This window comes from Suncus etruscus, chromosome 6 (assembly GCF_024139225.1).
Source record: "Suncus etruscus isolate mSunEtr1 chromosome 6, mSunEtr1.pri.cur, whole genome shotgun sequence".
In the NCBI taxonomy this organism is placed as follows: Eukaryota; Metazoa; Chordata; class Mammalia; order Eulipotyphla; family Soricidae; genus Suncus; species Suncus etruscus.
The window spans coordinates 3,985,069-3,998,129 of NC_064853.1; the positions used below are offsets into that span (position 1 = coordinate 3,985,069).

The following is a 13,061-nucleotide window of genomic DNA, read 5'->3' on the forward strand; positions in this document are numbered from 1 at the left end:
TGACCCCAAAATCCCCACAGCCCTGCCCGCATTGAATGTGGCATTTGATACTAGTTCTTGGAAACTATTTTCTGCTGCCAGGATCCAGGTTGGACTGCTGGGGAGGGAGCCATCACTTGAAGACAGCTGACCCCCGTGGGAGATTTCAGCCAGGCCAGGGGACACCCCCATCCCATCCCACTCCATCCCCTGCTTCTGCCTGATGCTGTCCCCTCTTTCCTGAAGGCACAGGCTTCCAAAGGAACCCCCTGTCATACCCACCCCGACCCATTAGGATGAGAACCCAGGCTCTTCTGGCAGCCAGATGTCATCTCCTGGATCCTTTTTCACTTGCTGGATTGGAGACAGCTAGGAATTGGGAGAGCAGAGCAGGGGAGAGAGGGACAGAGGGACAGAGTTAAGGCCAGCCTCGAGTGACCACAGCGGGTTCAAGCTATGGGTAAAGTTGAAATCTGGGAGGGCTTTAAGAAAACTATTCTTGGGGCTGGAGAGATAGCATAGTGGGAGGGCGTTTGCCTTGCACGCAGCTGACCCAGGATGAACGGTGGTTCGAATCCCAGCATCCCATGTGGTCCCCCGAGCCTGCCAGGGGCCATTTCTGAGCGCCCACAGGTGTGGCCCCAAAACAAAACAAAACAAAACAAAAAGAACTATTGTTGCAGAAATTGTTAAGGAAAAGCAGAAGGAGTAGGGGAAAGGAGGGAGGGATTAGGAGGAGGAGGTAAAGGAAGAGGAGCAGGGGAGATGGAGGAGGAGGAGGAGGTGGAGGAGGAAAGAAGGAGCGGATGGAGGGAGAGAAGGAGAAGATGGAGGAACAGGAGGAAGAGGGAGGGAGAATAGGGAGGAGCAAAAGGTGGGAAGAGAGGGATGAAGAAGAGCAAGAAGAGGAGGAGATGGAGGCGGAGGAAGGGGAGAAAGGGCAGCAGCAGGAGGGTGAGCAGTGGAACCACCTGGCCCCAGCATGAAGGGAGGTGATACAGTCCAGGCAGGAAAATACTTTTCTCACCAGTCTCTTAGAATTGGGGTAGGGGGCAGGCAGCTGAGGGAAACTTTGCTGGGCACTGCCCACTGCCAACTACCTCCCTCCAAGGCCTGTGCCAGCCCAGCACATGTCCACAGGAAAGCCCGGCTCCCCTGCCCTTTCTCCAGGCTCTCCTGAAGGGGCCACCATGGACTTTGAAAGGTTGAGGTCTGGGACTGGAGTGATAGCACAGCAGTAGGGCATTTGCGTTGCACGTGACTGACCTAGGACAGACCTGGGTTCGATCCCCGGCATCCTATATGGTCCCCCAAACCAGCAGCGATTTCTGAGCACAGAGTCAGGTACCCCTGAGTGTCACTGGGTGTGGAACCCCCACACAAAAAAAGAAAGGCTGAGGTTCCAGACTGGAGACAGTCCAGGGCACAGTCCACTGGCCCAGGCTCAGTCTCTGCACCACCAGGAGCGATCCTTGAGCACAGAGCCAAGAGTCAACCCCTCAGGGGACCGATCCTATATGGTGCCAGGGGTCAAAGTGAGGCAGATGCAAGGCCAGCACCTTCCCCCCTGCACTATCTCTCAGGCTCATGGAACAATCCCTAGTGGAGACTCAGGAGTCAGCCCTGAGCACCGCTGGGTGTGGTCCCAAATTTGAAATCACAAAATAGAAATATAAGGGCCACCGTGATAGCACAGCGGGAAGGGTGTTTGCCTTGCCCATAGTTGACCCGGGCTCAATCCCTGGCATCTCATAGAGTCTCCCAAACCTGCCAGGTATGATTTCTGAGCACAGAGCCAGGAGTAACCCTGAGCGCTGCCAGGTGTGCCCCAAATCCGAAAAATTAAAGTAAAAAACAAAATTGTGGGGGTCGGAGAGATAGCACAGGGGTAGGGCATTTGTCTTGTATGTGGCTGGCCCAGGAGGGACTTGATTCGATTCCCAGCATCCCATATGGTCCCCCAGCTTGCCAAGGGCAATTTCTGAGCACAGAGCCAGGAGTAACCCCTGAGAGCCACTAGGTGTGGCCCAAAAACCAATCAATCAATCAATCAATCAATCAAATAAATAAAGTTCAAAAAAAAATAAAATTGTGGAGAGAACCCATCATGCATTCATGAACTGTCTGTCTGCCTGTCGGTCTTTCTCTCTCACCAAACATTTTTCACTGGAGGGCGGCTTTCCTTGGCTTTCACATTCGCCTCCCATTGCTTGATGCTGGTGGTTTATCTGCTAATGTTGCAATGCAGTGACAACCAACAAAAATTCCTCTCTTGCCATAAGCCTTGCAAAAGCCACCCACCCACACACACACCCCCACAGCAAAGCGACAACACCCAGGTGGGAGAACCAACGATTCGACTCCTCACATTTCCTTGATTTTATTGTGTGATACATGGGAGGGGACCCCGGGCGACACATAGGCTAATCTCCATCAGAGTAACATCCAAGCTTTGGCTCCTTCTGACATTAAAACCGACGTCCCACCCTGAGGGAAGAGGCTGTGTGTACTTGGCAGGCCTGAGCGCATCTCCTGGGAACCCAGGGGCCACGCCTGGACACGAAGCAGGACGAGGGTGTCTCTGAATGTGGCTGAGATGACACATGGGAGAAAGTAGCCGCTGTCCAGGAAATACTTTCCTGTCCTTTCAAAAACATATTCCAGGGCTGAGATGGGGTAGCACGGAGGGTGCTTGCCTTGCTCGTGGTCACCCTGGGCTCAACCTTCAGCATCCCATCCTGTTGGGTCCCCCAAGCTCGGAGCACAGAGCCCGGAGTCAGCCCTGAGCACCACTGGATTTGCCCCCAAAACAAGCAAAAAAGATTGTGTCCCCACCTGTCCCCCTAAGCTTCCTTGGCAGAAGCTGCTGAGGCTCACCACGGTGACAGGAGAGGTGACAGGGAGCCTGGGAGATGCCTGAGAAAGAACTGGGGAGCTGGTCAGGGAACAGGGCAAGGAAGGCAGTCAGCAGGGCAGATGGGGAGACCAGAGAGGGGAGGCATTGTTGAGGCTCCCTCGGACCTACTGCCCTGCTCTTTCCCTCCTCCTATTGGCTTTGTAACTGCCACAGCATGTCCTGACCTGAGTCTGCAGCACCCCCCACCCAGAAGTGCTGGGAGGTGCCTTACCTGCGTCCAGGTGTTCTGTGGCCTCACCTCCCAGCACAGATGCTGTTGAGTCGAACATGTTCTGGCCAACTTCCCAGCCTCGTCACAAAGATAAACATATTGTTGACAAGGGGGAGCCCTGGGAGCCTCTGAGGCTTCGTGCTTCCCGTGGGATGTGTCATCTAGTGGGATGTAAGATCTTAAGGGGCTTTCTTGGGAAGATCCAGGGTCCAGGGCTGTGATGCTGTTCCTTGCCCCTTGGTGGCCTGGGAAATCCTGGAGAATGACCTTGGAATCCACCCTAGTTGCACAACGTCAGAAGCTGGGGAAGGCTCTTCATGAGCAACAACTCTTCTGATTCTGAGTAAGCAAACAGCTGACTGGAAGAGGGCACCTTTACAAGAACCGTCCAGCATCCTGGACTGGCATTGTTGGGAATGTTTGCAGGAATGTCGAACACAAACAGAGACAAGATTTCACAAAAGGGGACTGGGGAGCTACCGCAAAGGGCTAGAGCTCGCCTTCCCCATTCATCCCTGGCACCAAGTGGTCCCCAAGAACTGCTCAGAGTGACACCCCACCCCCAGCAAGGAGGAGAGGGGCTACAATCAGCATGGTCAGGTGTACTTGTGCCCCTAGCCACACCACCAAAAATTGCTTTTCAAAAGACAAAAAAGTCTCAGCTATATCTAAACAATTGAGATACTTGGCATGACTCTTTAAAATTCTAGCAATTTTGAAAATGATTGTTTATAGGGCTGGAGTGTTAGTCCAGCAGGACCTTTGTCTGACATACAGCTGACCTGTATTTGATCCAGGCATTGCCTGTGATCTTCCAAGTTCTACCAGATGTGGAGGTCAGAGAGATAGCACAGCAGTAGGGCATTTGCCTTGCACACAGCGACTCAGGACTGATGGTGGTTTAATTCCCAACTTCCCGTAGGGTCCTCTGAGCCTGCCAGGGGAGATTTCTGAGCACAGAGTCAGGAGTAACCCCTGAGCATCTCCAGGTGTGAGCCAAACCCCCCCCCCAATAAGTTCTTCCAGATGTTAGCCCTAAGCACAGAGCCAGAGTAAGCCCTAAGCACAAACAGTTGTGGCCCAAAAGCAAGCATGAAAATAGAATGGGGCCATAGAGAGTGTGCAGTGGGTAGGGTGTTTGCCTATACCCACCCGCAGAAGAAAGGAGAGTGAGATTCTTGTAGGGAATGGTGAAAAGATGCCATTTCCCCAGCCCTTGTCCTCAGATCCTGAATATTCTTGGTGTCCTTGACCCTATCAGACCCTAGTCCACAGTCCTGGATGCCAACTGTCATTTGTACCAAGATAAATACTTTGCCTTGAGAGGAATTCAGTACAGTTTGCTTTTAGCTCTGAGACAGCTGTTTCCACTTAAAATTCTTCAGAATGTTTCTATTGAATCCTGCAACTGTACTTGACCCAAAACCTCCTTCTACAATATCTCCCCTTGGTTCTCAGCCAGAAGATTTTTTTAAGCAAGTAGAGTTTTTTTGTTCCTTCATCTCTTCCATCTCCCCGCATCCTGCTTCTCCACACTGAATTTAAATACCTGGCTGGTTCTTATGTGCTTTTTCTGCTCAATAAATTCACAATTAGATAGTTTTCTGCATTGTGGACATGGGTTCAGCAAGGGAATCATTTTCTTTCTTTTTTCTTTTTTCTTTTGCTTTGGGCCACACCTGGAGATGCTTTAGGATTCACTCCTATTTCTGCACTCAGGAATTACTCCTGTCGGTGACGTGAGGGTATAGGACCATCTGGGATTTCGGGGATCAAATCTGGGTTGACCATAAGCAAGGCAAGTGCCCTCCCAGTTGTCCTAATCTGCATGGATTAGGACATGCCCCATGGATCCTGCTTTCTTATCTTTTCTAATAAACTACTGTCAGACAAGGAAAGAAACCGACCCTTGGGGTTCTAATATCAAGTACTAGTGCAGCTCAGTGAGCCCCATACAAGTGGCCTCTGCCATCTTCACAAGAATTCCTCACTTCTCCCACAGTGGGGCTTAGATCTGTGTGTGTTGGGGGGGGGGGGACCAAAGTGGGAAGAAGATGACTGTAGGGAAAGAGGTCACTTATTAGATCACTTCCCAGGTCTTGAGAGCTGATATTAGATGGGCTCGTTGAAAAGTGTCTCCCCATTTCTCCTTCATGCCTCACTGCCCGAGAGGACTTGGCGATACACTCCAAGGGAATAGCTACCTTCATGTGTGTCCCAGACTGTGGGCAAAGCTACCCACTCTAGTGAAATAATAATTAATAATAACAACAAAAAGATCTTCTGGGCAGGAGCAATAGCACGGTGGGTGGGGTTCTTGCCCTGCACACACGACAACCAGATTTTAATTCCTGGCACCCGATAGGATCTCCAGAGCACTGTCAGGAGTGATCCCTGAGTGCTTTGAGTCAGGAGCAAGCCCTGAGCACTGCAGAGTGTGACCTCAAATCAAAAAAAAAAAAAACAACAAAAAAAAAACTATTCTGACTCAGCAAGTGATAGAGACAGTGTGGCGGTTTGCACGCCCTCGCTTGGAAACCACACTTGACTGAACTCATGTACATATGAATGGTTGCCAAGAAACGCGTAATGTCAATGTGTCAACGTGAAGAACTGAGATAAATGACTGACAAGCAGGACTGAATGACCCAGAGTTGACGTGAGTGAGTGTGTGAAGGTTGATGCTCAGGCCCTGCAGAGCCGGGGAGCACCTGGTCATCCCAAGAGCATTGCGGGGTCACCAGGGCACTGGGAGTAACCCTGAGGCATCAAGGATGCACTTCATGAAGCCATGCACTCAACCCCTCTATCTCTTCGGATCTAAGTAAAAAATGAAAAAATGGTGTACTCTTAATATAAATTAATTATTCCTAGAGTTGGTAGTGGGAATGGTGAGGCCTTTCTGGACTCGACCCAGCTCCTGCAGCCCCTATGGTCTGGCGGGTCTGAAGGTTGCAGGATGAGGGGCAGAGATTCACAAAGCAGTCAGATGAATTTTCAAGAGTCAGCCAGCTTTAATTTCACGCTTCCTACCGCCATGCACACCTCCTCACATGGCCTCACACAGCCTTTTTCTAGCAGCTACTTCTCTACTCCCTCTGGGCTCTCTCAGCCTCTGTCTCCCTTTCAGCTGCTTTTACCAGGCTTCCTAACTGGCTTCCAGGCTGATTAACTCCCTTTGGTGATGGTACTGCTGCTGTTTTCCCGATGATACTGAATTGCTGATGCTGAATCTGATGCTGCATTTCTGATGATGATGGCTCTCTCCCACTTCTCTCTCTAACTCTCCTTCTTATCCCCTCTCTCCCCCGCCCCCCTGCAGACTCCTTTACCCTCCCATTCCAGATGTGGGCAGTTCTGAATTCAGGTGGGATAGATGAGTTGGGGGTGGGGATACCCACAATGATGAAGTTAAGGAAGAATTATAGCCACATTTTAACTTGCTAGAGAGAGTTGGTCACGCTGTTGTTAGGTCACACCCTGCCTTTACCCAAAAGAAAGGCACTCTCCCAATTTCCCCCTTTCCCTTTCACTTATTTCTTATATCTATATGAAAGCCCACCTGGATCTTACTCGAACCTCCCCTACCCAGGAGAATTTGTACTGGTTTAATAAAGAAAGGTCAGTTTGGTTTTGGGGTGTAGAGAGACCATGAGACAAGAAGCAAACTGACTCCATGATTCTCTTCTTGCTGGCTTGGTTTATTCATGCTTTATGGCTACCCTTCTTCAGATCCATTCACCTGGGGTTGGAAATATGGCCAGGGGTGATTTTACAGTTAAGGAAGAAATAATGTTTCTGTTTTTTTGTTTTTGGGCCACACCCGGTGACGCTCAGGGTTTACTCTGGCTATGCACTCAGAAATCACTCCTGGCTTGGGGGACCATATGGGATGCTGGGGACTGAACCATGGTCCATCCTAGTTTAGTGTGTGCGAGGCAAATGCCTTATTCTTGTGCCACTGCTCCGGCCCCAAGGAAGAGAAACTGTTAAGGACTGCATCAACTATGATCAAATAGGGTTCTCTTGAAAGGCTGAAGCTCATCATTTGGGGGATCTGGCACCTTAGCCTTTAGGAGGGCAATAATGATGGATGACACAGCCAACCTTGGTTGCATCATGGGTATCATAAAGTCCCCTGAGCATCACCAGGAATGACCCTTGAGTAAAGAACCAGGAGGAAGCCCAGAGCATCACTGTACCCTGTGATCCACAAACTCAAAACAACAATCTATAAAAGCAGTAATCATCAATAAAAAGAATTAAGTCCCGGATTATCTTATAAATGCCACGTGACTGACAGGCAAGTATCTTCCTTCTAACTGAAAAGTAAGTCAACAAGAGAAAAATTTTATTTCTTTCTGAAGTTTTGCATGATGATCAGTATTTCATGCCACCTGATGCCTTTCTTCAATCTGTTTCTTCCTCCACCAAATGCACCTCCTCGACTTTGGCAGTTCCATTACTCCAGAGGAACAGCCTAACTCAGATGTTTGCACAGAGACTCAACTAACCCTCTCAATAAACGCCGCATGGTCCGTGAACATGGTGACTGTCTGCTAGGTCAAGCCCCTCAAGCAACTTCCAGGCTTCACAGCAACTCACTATCTATTTTCCTATGTCAGAGCAAACGGATCCTTCTTCGTGTTTAGTGTGGCCCTACCGCTCCCTTTTAGGCTAAGATTTTCATTCCCAGGTGATACTTCTCCAACAGAAAGAGAAAAAGCCTTCCGGCTTCTCTTCTAAGGAAGCCCCTCCTTCCTCTTACTCTCCATCTCCCTTCTATCCAGGATGACACATTTCCTGTGCAGGTTTTCCTAACTAGAACACACCCACCTAGGGATAAGTTGTTCTTCCATCCCCATCTGGCTATATCCCTGATCCCCAGAGCTGCCAACTGCAAGCTGCTTCTGCCATGAGTTTAACTGACTTGTGAGGAGGCACCATTGCAGCCGCCTTCCTATAGAGAAAGAAGTGTCCACCGATGATTAGGACAGACCCACTCAATAGTGAGGGGAGAAGAGCAGGCTTGAGGGAAAGGAGAGAGAGCTCCCTGGAAGGAGGAAATGGCATCAAGGTGGCCTTCTGTGATATGGCACATCTGTGGAAGACTGAGGGTATTTGGTAAATGGGATAGCTATGCTGAAGGCGGTTAAAGGATGATTTCAAGAAAACTGCAAGTGAGAGAAAGAGGCAAAAACGTGAAGGCAGAGAGTGGGGTATCCTCCGCACTCTCCCACGGGCCTAAATCCCCTCCTCACAGCCCCACTCAGCTTTTACCTGTACAGCCTACAGCCTTACAAAAAAAAAAAGTCACCAGGGTGTTTTTGTTCTCACGCTGGATGCAGCCCCCACAGTGAATAGGGGTCAGGAGGCTTCCACAGCAGGGCAGCCAGAAACCCAGAGACCCCAGTTATCATAAGCTGCCTCGAATCTGAGAACATCATGATAGTAGAATGAACTCCCAAAGGTGCCACCAAAGGCCTCCAAACTCTCCATTCCCTAGCCTCGGGCAGGCTTAGTTATTTTTTAAATTAAATTTTAAGAGGCCGGAGAGATAGCATAGAGGTAGGGCATTTGCCTTGCATGCAGAAGGACGGTGGTTCGAATCCCATTTGGCATCCCATAGGTACCCCTCTTTGAGCCTGCCAAGAGCGATTTCTGAGCGTAGTCAGGAGGAACCCCTGAGCACTGCTGGGTGTGACCCCAAACTCCCTAAAACTAATTTTACTTTATAAATGTATTTATTATTATTTCATTGTTATTTTTATTATTATTTATGTATAAATAAATTTTATTTATTCATTTTACAAGGGAAAGGTCTGGTAAAAAAAAAAAAAAAAAAAAGCCTGGGCTAACCCTGACTGACTCTCCTTTCCACCCACCCCCTCAGGGCCTGAGTTTCCCGTCAGGACAGCAAAAATTTGGGGGGCCACAGCCAGCTTTGCAAGGAGGAGCCTCTGCAAATTTCCCAAAACAGGCCTCCATCCAGGGACCACCAGGGTGCATGCAGCCAGCCAGCCTGGCTGAATCCTGGGAACACCCCTGCTTCGCGGTCCCTGGACGCCTCTGCACCCCGCCCCCAATGTTTTCTGGCTCGTGCCGCCTGAGCCACAACTGGAAAAAGAAGCGAGGCAGGACCCAGAGGGCGGCCATGACGCTCACTTAGGGACGGGAGGCTCGGAGTCCCGCCCTCCCGCCTCCTGAGGACGGTCTCGACCAATCGTGGGCGCCCCTGGACCGGAAGTATAATGACGTCATCAGCGGCGCTGGTCCACTTCCGGCGCTCGGTGTCAGTGGGAGTGTGGCTCCTGGTCGGCCCTGCCGGAGAGGCTCTGGTTTCACACGGGTGGGCGCTTGGGGGACATCGGGCTGGGGGCCGTTCACAGGCTTCGGAGTCAGAATTTCCCCTCACTGCGACAAATGTCAGGGCTCGCCCACTCTCCTTTGGTGTCCGCCCGCCTGACCTTTTGGGGGGCTCCTGAGGGGAAATTTGACGTTTAGGCCTGACCCTCTGGGGCGAGCCCAGAGGAGGAGTGGAGTGGCCCCCAGAGGGCCCTAGTTTCTGCAATGGACCCCCCCCCCCTTTTTCTTTTTAATTTTGAACTCGTTGGTGTTGCAATCTGTGCTGATGAGACACATTCCAGGGTGAACCCCTCCCAGAGACACATTCCAGGGTGAAGACACCCACCCCCAGAGTTCAGTAGAAAAGGGGTGACATGTTGGTGGATTCCCCCAAAGCTGCTAAAGTGAATCATGCAAGGGAGGGAAAAAACGATGAATTGGGAACTCAGAGCAGAGCCTTTGTGTAGATCTGCTGGCAGGGTGACTCCCGCAGAGCTGGGACCTACCAGCGTCTGTATTCCAGTCACCCTGGGATGATTCCAATTTCTATGCACTTGGGATAAGTGAATTATGCTCCTGAGAGGGAAACTGTATATGAATTGCAAGCCATTTATCTTTGATGGGCATAGGGAAATTCCTAATCTGTTTTAAGAAGAAAATGCTATTTTATGGGTGGGGTGGGTTTAGGGCTCAACCTGGTGCTCAGGGGCTGTTGCTGACTCTCCAGGGTGACCTTGGTGGTGCTAGGGGTCATATGTGGTGGTAGGGGACTGTGTGATATGTGTAGGGGTTGTAGAATTGAACCAGGGGTACAGCCGCTGTAGCCCAGTGCAAAGCCCCTGCCATACCTAGAGTGCCAACTTACAACCTACCGAGTACCACTGTACCCCCAGTACCATCTCTTCACCCAGAAAATGCTGATTTGAATTTGTAGAGGTTTTTCTCCGAAGCAAAAGCCTTCACGTGCAAGGAAAGGCCCCTGAAGAGGTTTCAGTTGTTCCTAAGGTTTGGGGGGCAGTGGGACAGTGCCCCTGGGCTTAGAACCAGTGTACTAGGGGCCGGGAAGGTGGCACTAGAGGTAAGGTGTCTGCCTTGCAAGCGCTAGCGTAGGACAGACCGTGGTTCAATCCTCCGGCGTTCCATATGGTTCCACCAAGCCAGGGGCGATTTCTGAGCGCATAGCCAGGAGTAACCCCTGAGCGTCCATCAAACGGGTGTGGGCCAAAAACCAAAAAAAAAAAAAAAAAAAAAAAAAAACAGTGTACTAAGGGTCCTCTTCAGATCCAGCAGGACCTTGAATACAGTCTGGCAAGGCCTGCAAGGCTTTTCACAGTCTTGGACTGTAAGACTGTTTTAATGATGAATACTGGAAAAATTAATTATTTTTATTAATTCTTTTTAAAATATGACCCCCAGCCCAAATTTACTTCCTCTGTTATAATTTGATTTGGTTGATTTGGGGGCCACACTTGGCAATGCTCAGAGATTACTACTATCTATGTGCTTAGATCACTTTTTTTTTTTTTTGTCACACCCCATGACACTCAGGGGTTACTTATGGTTGTGAGCTCAGAAATCGCTCCTGGCTTGGGGGAACCATATGGGACGCCAGGGATAGAACCCAGGTCCATCCTGGATCAGCCGTGTGCAAAGCAAATGGCCTGCCGCTGCGCTATTGCACAGACCCTTCTCAGAGATCACTTCTGTTGTTTTTGTTTTTGGGCCACTCTCGGCGGTGCTCAGGGGTCACTCTTGGCTATCTGCTCAGAAATCGCTCCTGGCAGGCACGGGGGACCATATGGGACACCGGGATTCGAACCAACCACCTTACGTTCTGGAATCGGCTGCTTGCAAGGCAAACGCCGCTGTGCTATCTCTCCGGGCCCAGAGATCACTTCTAAAGGTGCTCAATTCTATGGGATGCATAGGATGTACAAGGCAAGCACTCTGCCCGCTGTGCTATTTCTTCAGCCCACTAGCTCTCATATTAAGCTACTAAAATAGGAAGACCATCTTTTATTGGGGGTGTGCTCAGGGGGCGTGGCTGTCCCTTCCTGAAGTTACTTAGCCAGCAACTCAGGCTTGCAGAAGCCTGGAGGGCCTTTTATTGTACTTTTTGTTTTTTAGGCCACACCCAACGGTGTTCATGCGTTGCTCCTGTCAGGCTTGAGAGGCCATCTGGGATGCCAGGGTCGAACCCTGATTGGCTGCATGCTAGACGAATGACCTCCCTGCTGTGCCTTTTCATTTGTACATCCTACATTGCATCAGAACTGGTTAGATATTCAGTGTGGCGATGGAGGATGGGGTTGTTTTACCTGGAAATGACTGAACCTGGAGGAGTCTTCATTGCCAGTGGGAGAAAGCAGAGATTTGGGGGAAGTAGCATTAAATGCTGCAGCTCTGTCCTGTAAATGTGATGGATGACTGGGCCAACCCTGAAAAGTAATGAGTGGAATGAGTGTTGCCCAACAGCCAAATAGCACTGATGAAGTTTATGATGACTCGAGTGTGATTTCTGAATTCGTCAAAAGTCTATGGCCGGGTCCGGAGAGATAGCACAACGGCGTTTGCCTTGCAAGCAGCCGATCCAGGACCAAAGGTGGTTGGTTTGAATCCCTGTGTCCCATATGGTCCCCCGTGCCTGCCAGGAGCTATTTCTGAGCAGATAGCCAGGAGTAACCCCTGAGCAATGCCGGGTGTGGCCCAAAAACCAAAAAGAAAAAAAAAAAAAAAGAGTCTATGGCCCTTGATGCAGTCATTTCACCCCTTTGCCAGTTTCCCAAGGAAACTTGATGTTAAGTGAAAAGTTGTGGCAGGAAGTGCTAGTTTCCAAACAAAACTGTCACATCTGTAAAATGAAAAGGCATGGCAGGAAATCATCAATCATATCTAAAACCAAGAAGTGAGAAATAATAATAATAGCGTAGTATTTGAGACCACGAAGTTGGGATGTGGTGAGAAGTCACAGTAATATTAGTGCTGTATTAAAAACTACAGGTAGGGGCACACTTTCCTTGCTTGTGTGAGTACCCGCTCACTCCAGATGTTTACAGAAGGATTTTTTAAGTAAATGAAATTCTGTTTGTGGAGATGAGGGTTGAGTAGAAAGGACTGAGGAGGCTGTCTTTATGATGAGTCCCTGAATGCTGGGCTGGATGGATCCAAGAAAGAACAGAGATGAGGTATTTTGCTCCCAGGGGTAAGATAACTTGGAAGGACACAGTCATCAAACAGAGCAAAAGGAATCAAGATTTTTATCTTGATTTTATTTCAGATAAGGGGCTAATATCCAAAATATATAAGGCACCGTTGAACTTTACAAGAAAAAAAAAAACATCTAATTCCATCAAAAAATGGAGAGAAGAAATGGACAGACACTTTGATAAAGAATACAAATGGCCAAAAGGCACATGAAAAAATGCTCCACATCACTAATCATCAGGGAGATGCAAATCAAAAGAACTATGAGGTACCTCCTCACACCACAGAGATTGGCACACATCACAAAGAATGAGAACAATCAGTTCTGGCGGGGATGTGGAGAGAAAGGAACTCTTATTCACTGCTGGTGGGAATGCCACTAGTCCATCCTTTATGGAAAGTGAT

At 49.5% G+C, this 13,061-nt stretch overlaps 1 protein-coding gene across 1 annotated transcript in view; it reads right to left on the reverse strand.

Moving 5' to 3' along the window:
* The window catches only part of ERRFI1 (ERBB receptor feedback inhibitor 1), a 731,587-nt gene that overhangs the window by 674,033 nt on the left and 44,493 nt on the right, over nucleotides 1-13,061 (reverse strand). The gene's annotated exons all lie outside the window — the stretch shown is intronic.